The sequence below is a fragment of the Tasmannia lanceolata genome, unplaced genomic scaffold (assembly GCF_043159265.1).
Source record: "Tasmannia lanceolata isolate RefF3 unplaced genomic scaffold, GAP_Taslan_0.1 ptg000020l, whole genome shotgun sequence".
In the NCBI taxonomy this organism is placed as follows: domain Eukaryota; kingdom Viridiplantae; phylum Streptophyta; class Magnoliopsida; order Canellales; family Winteraceae; genus Tasmannia; species Tasmannia lanceolata.
In genome coordinates this window covers 19389820-19398919 of record NW_027518697.1, presented here as the reverse complement: position 1 = coordinate 19398919, position 9100 = coordinate 19389820, and positions in this window count along the sequence as shown.

Sequence of the window (9100 nt, the reverse complement as noted above, 5' to 3'; positions counted from 1 at the left end):
GGCAAATTGTGTTTGTCATCATAAAAAAGGGGGAAATTGTTAGCCTAAGGGTTCAAGAAGTACTCCCATTGAAATGTTTTGATGATTAACAAACTCAATTTGACATAAAAAGGTTTTATATACTAATAATTTTCATTGGCTAAGTGATTTTGTTCATAGCTTTAGCACCTTCAAGATTGCACAACAAATGGCAAAATCATTCAAGCTCAAAGTGAAATCAAACACTTGGAGAAGGCATCATTAACACATTGGCAAATCAAGCAAGACAAGACCAACACAAAGGCAAGTCAAGATTATTCAAAGTCAAGGTTGAAGTCAAGCCCAATAAGGATGCAAATCAACTCAAAGGATCAAGCTTGGCTCAAGCATCAAAGGAGTTGATTGAAGACATGTCAAAGCCTCTACAAAGTGCCAACAAGATTGAAGACCAAATAATTTTAGAATGTATTTGGTTTGTCATGTATAGTCTAGGTCAAAGGCACAAAAGAGAGTTAAAATCAACCTAAATCGATCTTAAATGGTTAGTAAATGTTCATAGTGGTGTCCACATATGGTTGGACCCTCATGACATTCCATTTAACATGATAGAATTGAGTTCCCAAAGCCCAAATTAAAACAGCAACAAAAACACTTTTTATTTGCTGTTTTCATGCTTCTCGGAACTCCGAGAAAATTCTCGGAGCTTCGAGAAAATTCTTGGAGCTCCGAGAATCATTCCAGGTTAAAAAAAAAGGGGCTACAGTCCGCTCGGAGCTTCGAACCCGGACTCCGAGAAGACCGTTGGGGAGCTTAAAAAAGGCATATTTGTTGCTCCCCTATATATATGAACCTTGGGACTCTTGGGAAATCACTTGAGGAGTTTACGTAACAATCTAAGAGCATTCAAATGCATTTATTCTCTTTCTCCTTAAGATTTTCACTCCCCCTCTCTCTTGTGCCTTTATCTTAGATTATTCTTGAGAGATCTTAGGCTTTTCATTTGTTCATCTTTTTCTAGTAAGAGTGAGTGTACTTTACACGTAATCAGCCTATCTAGAGGCAAGGAAGCTACACCTTAATTTCCTCTTTGTATTTGGCAACAAAGGGCGCCGTAGAAGACCCTTGGAGCGCGAAGCTCAGTTTGTACAAGGCGGAAGGAACGCCGTATTTAAGTTTCTTGGAGAAGATAGTGGAATCCTCAAGGAGAGCAACTTGAGAAGAGAGGAGTAGGTCTTGGATTAAGACCGAACCACTATAAAAATCCCTGTGTCTACCCTCTTGTCTCTTCTTTTTTTCTCTTGTGGTAAGCTTTTTGCTTTTGCATTTGAATCTTAATTTTAATTTTCTAAACAAACTAAAACTAGTGCAAACCAAAGTTTTTAAATCCGTAAAATTTGATAAGAAACCCAATTCACCCCCCTCTTGGGTTGCTAAGTGGAATTTCAGAGTCTGCCCTAGCTAGGAGTCTGTTCTCGCCTCTGTCCGGTCAGTCGGCGATACTCTTCACCCACTGATGACTAGATTAGGATGCGCTAGATAACCCATTATTTTCTTTAGGGTCACATCTCAGTGCATATAGGATGTAGGGCCCACCTGCATTAGTTTAGGGCTAACTTGCATTAGCTAGGACCTATAGGGAGTCCTAAAACTCACAAACAACTGGAATCTAACTAATCACATTCAATAAACTGTTAACAAGTAGTCGAGTCTAGTTGATTGAGTCTAGGATAGCAGTCCTAGATGTGTTAGGCATTGTAGTTTAGAATAGGTTCACAAAAACGACGTGGCATTGATTCCTGTAGAGGCGGGGATACGTAGGCGGCTTGGATGAACATCAGACCATCCAAGATTTAGGCGAAAACATTTAGAGTCATAGGGTTTGTTGTTAGTGTTTTAGGATTTGTGTTTGTGGTTATCACTGTTTCTTGCATAGGACTATGATAGTATGTTTTTCTTTCAGACTGAGATTATTTTCTTATTTGATTACTCACATGCTTAGATGTAGCTCTCATATGCTTAGCTGTAGCATTTGCATGCTTATCTTATCTATTTTACTGATTATTCACATGCTTAGCTGTAGCTCTTCACTGCTTACTTGTTTATTATCTCCTGATCATATGCTTAGTGGTAGCTCTTTTACTGCTTTACCTGCTTACCTTATCTCATTATTATCTGTTCATATCTGCTATATCCTGCGTAGTTGTAGCTGTGAATGCCATTGTTTATCGTTTACTTAGATGTGATGAGTTAGGATTAGATGTGATGAGTTAGGACTTGCTTGTTTTCTTTTATCTATTTCAGGGTCATACATGCTTAGGTAGACGACTTCTCAGGGATATTTTGTTCCCATTTCGTATGATTTTACCCAAAATTCTTCCAAGTTAATAATAAATTGAATAAGAGATCGAGTGCGTTCGAGCAAGTTGGATGCCTAACGCCTTCCCAACTCGTAATCAGGCACGGACCCAAATTATATCTCTGGATTTATCCATTGCACAGGACATTTGTTTTGGTTCCATGGCCTATCCATGAATGACGACTCTGAGTTGTTTTAGGTACGTCTTGCTTTTGGACTAGTTCCTGAATCAAGAGGTATCTCATATATCACCACTCATGCTGTGAGGGCACCATTTTGAGAGCCTTGGTAGAGCTCTCCATCGTGTGGAGATCGAGAGGCCCCCTTCGGGTTCATCCTTGAGATCGCGGGTCCATAACTACGATATATCGTAAGTTTATTTTTCAAATTGTATAAGGGTAGAAATCACAATTCTCTTCCCTAAGTTCGACCCGTATCTACACGCGATCCATGCACTTGTGGTTATTTATAATATCACAATCATTAATAGTTTGAAACTCATCTTCTAATGGTTTTGCTCGACACTGCTCCCCTCTCTTTATTAAGTTTTTAATCTCGAGGGAAGTTTCGTCTGTATCCTCATCTGAGAAGGGTTGTTCGATGTTATTTAAAACTTTTGTTTCAAAAGAATCGAGAGACAGAGGCGAGTACAGAGAAAGTTCTTTGATTGATTCGAAAGATACATTAGAGGAAGAACTGACTGACGTGCCTTCTTCAGGCTCGGTTACATTTGACACATATTCAAAAGATGAATCAAAATCGAAAAAGGATTCTGATTCGGAGGACGAGAAGTGTGTATCCGGAGGGATGATTGTAGAAAGGAGTGGGATAAAGGTGTCCGACCAATTGGAGAGTTCTGAATTTCCAGCATCGGTAATCATAGTCTGAGGGGAGAACATCGGAAGGATTCCCAGATCATACAAATAGCCAAAGAAACTTCTTGGAACATTGATCGCATCAGTATCAGATCTAGGTAGTCTGCCAAATCAAATTTCAAAGTCTCTGCACGTCTGTACGGCTTTCTCCACCAAATGTCATCTTATTCACCTGACCAACCCGAAGTAAAGAAGATCTGAAACCCTGGAACCCTCTCTCCAGTGATAGGATGTGTGGACCATTCTGGGAAACCATAGTAGGGGAAGTCTTCTCCTTCCTTGCAGAATTGATCATTGAGGGTCAGCTTGATATCTGGCACCAGCATGACCTCTCCAACCTCTTTGTATAACCTTCTTCAGGTTATACTTTGATACATATCTTATTTCTCCTGGTACGTGTTGCGGTAGCCCAGGCCAGTTGTACCAACATTGGAAGAAAAATGCAGATCATCGAATTGAACTACTCTGTACTGATATCGTCCTAATCCCATGTTTGGGATGTATCCGTTGATCTTGAGGATGGTAGATGCAATAGGATTGATATAGTACGGGAGCGGAACTAGTTCCTTTTTGGCTTGTTCACAATTGATTGTGGTAACATCAAGATAAAAACCATTGAGATAGACACTGTCACCTACTGATTTCCCATTAGGATTTGACAGAATGACGCCTACTTCTAAGTCTTCGTCTCCCCGGATGGTGATAACTCTGTTACCTTTCATAAATTTGAGCTTATGATGCAAAGAAGAGGGTACAGTCCCCACTTTGTGAAGCCAGGGTCGTCCTAACAACAGGTTGAAGGATGAATTGATGTCAACAACTTGGAACTCAACGTTGAAAATTTCACCGCTCATATAGATCACAGTAGAAAGAGATCAGACAACATCTCACCGGGATTTGTCGTAGGCCATGATGCCTTGATCAGAAGGGGTGTGTAACGACCCGGATTTGGGGCAATTTTTTAAACATGATTTTTTTTAAAAAATCCCAAAATCTGAATCGCTACCCCAAAAGGGAAACAATAACTAAACAATTATATTCCATTAACAAAATGTCTATTACATGATTTATCTCAACCCCAAAAGAAACCCTATGAATGCTCTCTCCCATCCTAAGTGCAACCTAGACCTGTTCATCGGCAAAGGCTCCTTCACTTTCCTCACCTACCAAGTCTGGAAAATAATCTAAGTCAAACAGCAAGCTCATGTGGCTGGCTTGGATAATAAAAGTGACAAGAATGAAAAATCTGAATTATAAAGATGTTTCTCATGGCATTCACATGTGATAAGGAAAATCAATAAGAATTATAAGATTTATTGCTAAGGATAAAGAATATAAATGCGCATGTGAGAATGTCAAGGGAATTTACTAAAGATGGCAAATCATGGAATCATATAAGAGAGCATCAATCATACATAGTACATATAGAGACAGGTAAACTACAAGAAGTATCATGTCATCTCGACGAGGTATATGGGTCATATCTATCTCCTCATAGGTATATACACGGTGGAAATCATCACAAACCTGTCGGTAAGTAGCTACACGTAGCTCTATGGTCTTCCCGTACTATAGCAGGAGGCGTAATATTAATAATAAACAAAACACCGTGTATATAGATTATGGCTTAAAAATAAAAAGTCCCACCACATGAATTCTACAGGGATAATCAGTTAATTCATTGACATAAGTGCAAAAAGAATGCGAATAATCCTAGGGAACAGAAATATAATCACAAAAATTATAATTGTAACTAATATTATAAAAGTCAGTCATCACTTGCCTTGATATTGAAGTCTAGGTGAATGCACGGAGTCCTGACATATTGATCCGAAGATGATGATCTCGTAGACGAAAAACAAGCAAAATCTTAGCTTTTCTTCTTCCTTTCTCCTTTCTTCTCCTCTCTTTCTTTTCTTTTCCTTCAATTTTTTGGTGATTAAAAATAACCCTAGATGGGTTTATTTATAAACTTAGCCTAGAGTTTTATTTCAAGAAGGATTCTAATTAGTAGATTCCTAATTAGAAACCAATACTAATTTAAGAAGGGTGGAAATATTAATATTGGATTTCTTAGCTTATTCTAATATATTATTTGTATTTAGCTTATGTTAGGTTACTTTTACACTTTATTTTTTTAGATAAAACAACCTTAAAGTTGCCTAATAAGATAAAACTCGTAACTATGCCTAACCCTAATAGAAAAATTGTCATAACTTAAATCATGTCTGAATCGTTAAATCTTGGGTCTGTTGGATAGGTATTTCAAATACCTATCGATCGGGACCAAAAGCATGTCGAACGGACAAGATTTGATGTCCCAAAAATAGGTTATACTAAAAGTGACGAAAATACATTATGACCGTTGATTTTTAAAATCATACACAAGAATCTTAAAGATCGGGGATCAATCCAATATTTACTTTACATATCCTACGGTCCGAAAACTCAAAATCGCAGATCTAGCCGTTTAATCTTTGATCGAAAGATCTACAGCCTAGATTTAATTAGGATTTATATCTTTATAGGCCCTTGGTGGCACCGGGTCTTTACATTCTACCCTCCTTAATGGAATTTCATCCCCGAAATTTGACTCCCTAAATTCCCTTAAATTTCGTTGGCACATATAATGATAGGAGAGACACTCTGAATTTATGTGAGACTACTAAATTGCCCTTAGAGCTCACAACTAGCTTTCTTGACTTCTGCCGACATAAGTCTCTCACATGTCGAACCAGGCGCCCCTAGTGCACGTAAGTTCGTTATGTGGTTCTTACAACACAATTACCTCATGTGCCTACAGTACACACGAATTTATTGTGTCGCTTCCTATATGCTCCTTGCTTAGTTTTACCTATCTCATATCTTTCCTAGATACTAGCCCTAGGGACCTACAGCCTAAGCTCTGATACCAATTGTAACGACCCGGATTTGGGCCAATTTTTTAGACATGATTTTTTTTTAAATCACAAAATTCGAATTGCTACCCCAAAAAGGGAAACAATAACTAAACAATTATATTCCATTAACAGAATATCTATTACATGATTTATCTCAACCTCAAAAGAAATCCTATGAATGCTCTCTCATATCCTAAGTGCCACCTAGACCTGTTCATCGGCAAAGGCTCCTTCCTCACCTAACAAGTCTGGAAAATAATCTAAGTCAAACAACAGGCTCATGTGACTGGCTTGGATAATAAAAGTGACAAGAATGAAAATCTGAATTATAAAGATGTTTCTCATGACATTCACATGTGATAAAGAAAAGCAATAAGAATTATAAAATTTATTGCTAAGGATAAAAAATATAAATACGCATGTGAGAATGTCAAGGGAATATACTAAAGATGGCAAATCATAAAATCATATAAGAGAGCGTCAATCATACAGAGTACATATAGAGACAGGTAAACTACAAGAAGTTTCATGTCATCTCGACAAGGTATATGGGTCATATCTATCTCCTCATAAGTATATACACGACGGAAATCTTCACAAACACATCGGTAAGTGGCTACACGTAGCTCTATGGCCTTCCCGTACCATAGCACGAGGCGTAATATTAATAATAAATAAAACACTGTGTATATAGATTATGGCCTAAAAATAAAAAGTCCTACCATAGGAATTCTACGGGGATAATCAGTTAATTCAATGATATAGGTGCAAAAAGAATGCAAATAATCATAGGAAACATAAATATAATCACAGAAATTATAATTGTAACTAATATTATAAAAGTCACTCATCACTTGCCTTGATATTGAAGTCTAGGTGATCGAACGAAGTCCTGACATACTGATCTGAAGATGATGATCTCGAAGACGAAAAACAAAGCAAAACCGTAGCTTTTCTTCTTCCTTTCTCCTTTCTTCTACTCTCTTTCTTTTCTTTTCCTTCAATTTTTAGGTGATTAAAAATAACCCTAGATGGGTTTATTTATAAACTTAGCCTAGGGTTTTATTTCAAGAAGGATTCTAATTATTAGATTACTAATTACAAACCAATACTAATTTAAGAAGGGTGGAAATATCAATATTAGGTTTTCTAGCTTATTCTAATATATTATTAGTATTTAGGTTATATTAGGTTACTTTTACATTTTATTTTTTTAAATAACACAACCTTAAAGTTGCCTAATAAGACAAAACTCGTAACTATGCCTAACCTTAATACAAAAAGGGTCATAACTTGCTCAAATCACTTCTCAATCGCTAAATTTTGGGTCCGTTGGATAGGTATTCGAAATACCTTTCTATCGGGACCAAAATCATGTCAAACGGACAAGATTTGATGCCCCAAAAATAGGTTATACTAAAAATGACGAAAATACATTATGACCGTCGATTTTTAAAATCATTTAATCTAATGAGGGATAGGAAATACACAAGAATCTTAAAAATCGGGGATCAATCCAATATTTAATTTACATATTTTACTGTCTGAAAACTCAAAATCACCGATCTAGCTGTTTAATCTTTGATCGAAAGATCTACATCCTATATTTAATTAGGATTTGTATTTATAGGCCCTTGGTGGAACCGGGTCTTTACAGGGTGAAATCACTGGGACCAAATCCGATAGTTGTGGCCGTGCTCAGTGGGTAAATGTTCAAGTTAGAACCATTGTCCACAAGTATGACAGGTACCTTCTTCTGATTACATAACACAGTAACAAGGAGAGGCTTGGAGTATTATTTCCTTCAAGGGTCAGATCTTGATCTGAAAATGAGAGGGTTGTCGAGGTTCTGACTGCTGCAACCAGATTCGTAAGATGCTCGGGTGTAGTGTCCTTCGACACTTGTGAAGTTCGAAGTCTGCAACCTTTTGAGGAGAATTTCTCGATGTTTAAGGGATACCATCAGTAAACCCCAAAGTGAGATGTCCGCTTGAGTCTTGTTGTGTTGCCTGATGATGTTCAGATCCTCCTGATCAACCTCTATGCTAACAACCTTTCATTTGACAGTGTCAATCTATTCATCTTACCTGAGTTTTGGGGGTTTGTAGTTCATACCACCCCTGGTGAGGTATCCTACCTCTGAAGTTCCAGGATCACTGATTCTGCAATCTTCTAATGAAAGGACTGAAGGAGTTTCATCTATTCCAGCCTCTTCTAGGTCCAGAATATAGGGTTCTTCGTTGAAGTCTGCGCAAATAGCAAGAGGACATGCTTCTTCTTCCTTGGCTTCTCGTATGTAATTGTTGTTAACAGTACCCACAGATAGGGTTTGATAGTACAAATTAAGGATGAGAAGTCGATTAGCGGAGGTTCGGTGAAGATGACATTTGAGGTGGATGAAGATGGGTTGTGATTTGGAAGAGGGTTTGTGTTAATATTTGGCCTAGACGAAAGAATGAACTGCTTCTTTTCAAGAAGCTCTTGGATAGCATGCTTCAGAGCGAGACATCTATTCGTTTAGTGTCCTGTACCTTGATGGTACTCACAATATTCTCTGTTGTTACAGTTTTTTGGCAGAGGGTTAGGAGGTGGATCGGGTGCAAGTAGAAATAACTTCTTCGCTTGGAGAATCAATTTCATGACTGTAGACAGATTGGCTGGTAGGGGAGTGAATTCCTTGGGACGCTTGTTTACAATGGAAGCTCCTGGAGGTGCATTGCTTGGTTGCCAAACGACTGGAGTTTCAGAGGTCTCTGGAACTAACTTCATCTCATTAACTTCCTTAAATACGGAAGGTTTCTTGGACTACGTATTTTTAGACTCGAAGGAGGATTTACTGAGCCAACCACAGGCTAAGGAATCCTCAATTTTGTTACCAGTATCGATTAAGTGTTTGAGGCTAGTGAAGCTTTGAATGGCCATGGGACGTCGGAAGGAAAAGGAATGGACATGGGACACTGGAAGGAAAAGGTCAGGTTCTGCTGCATCAT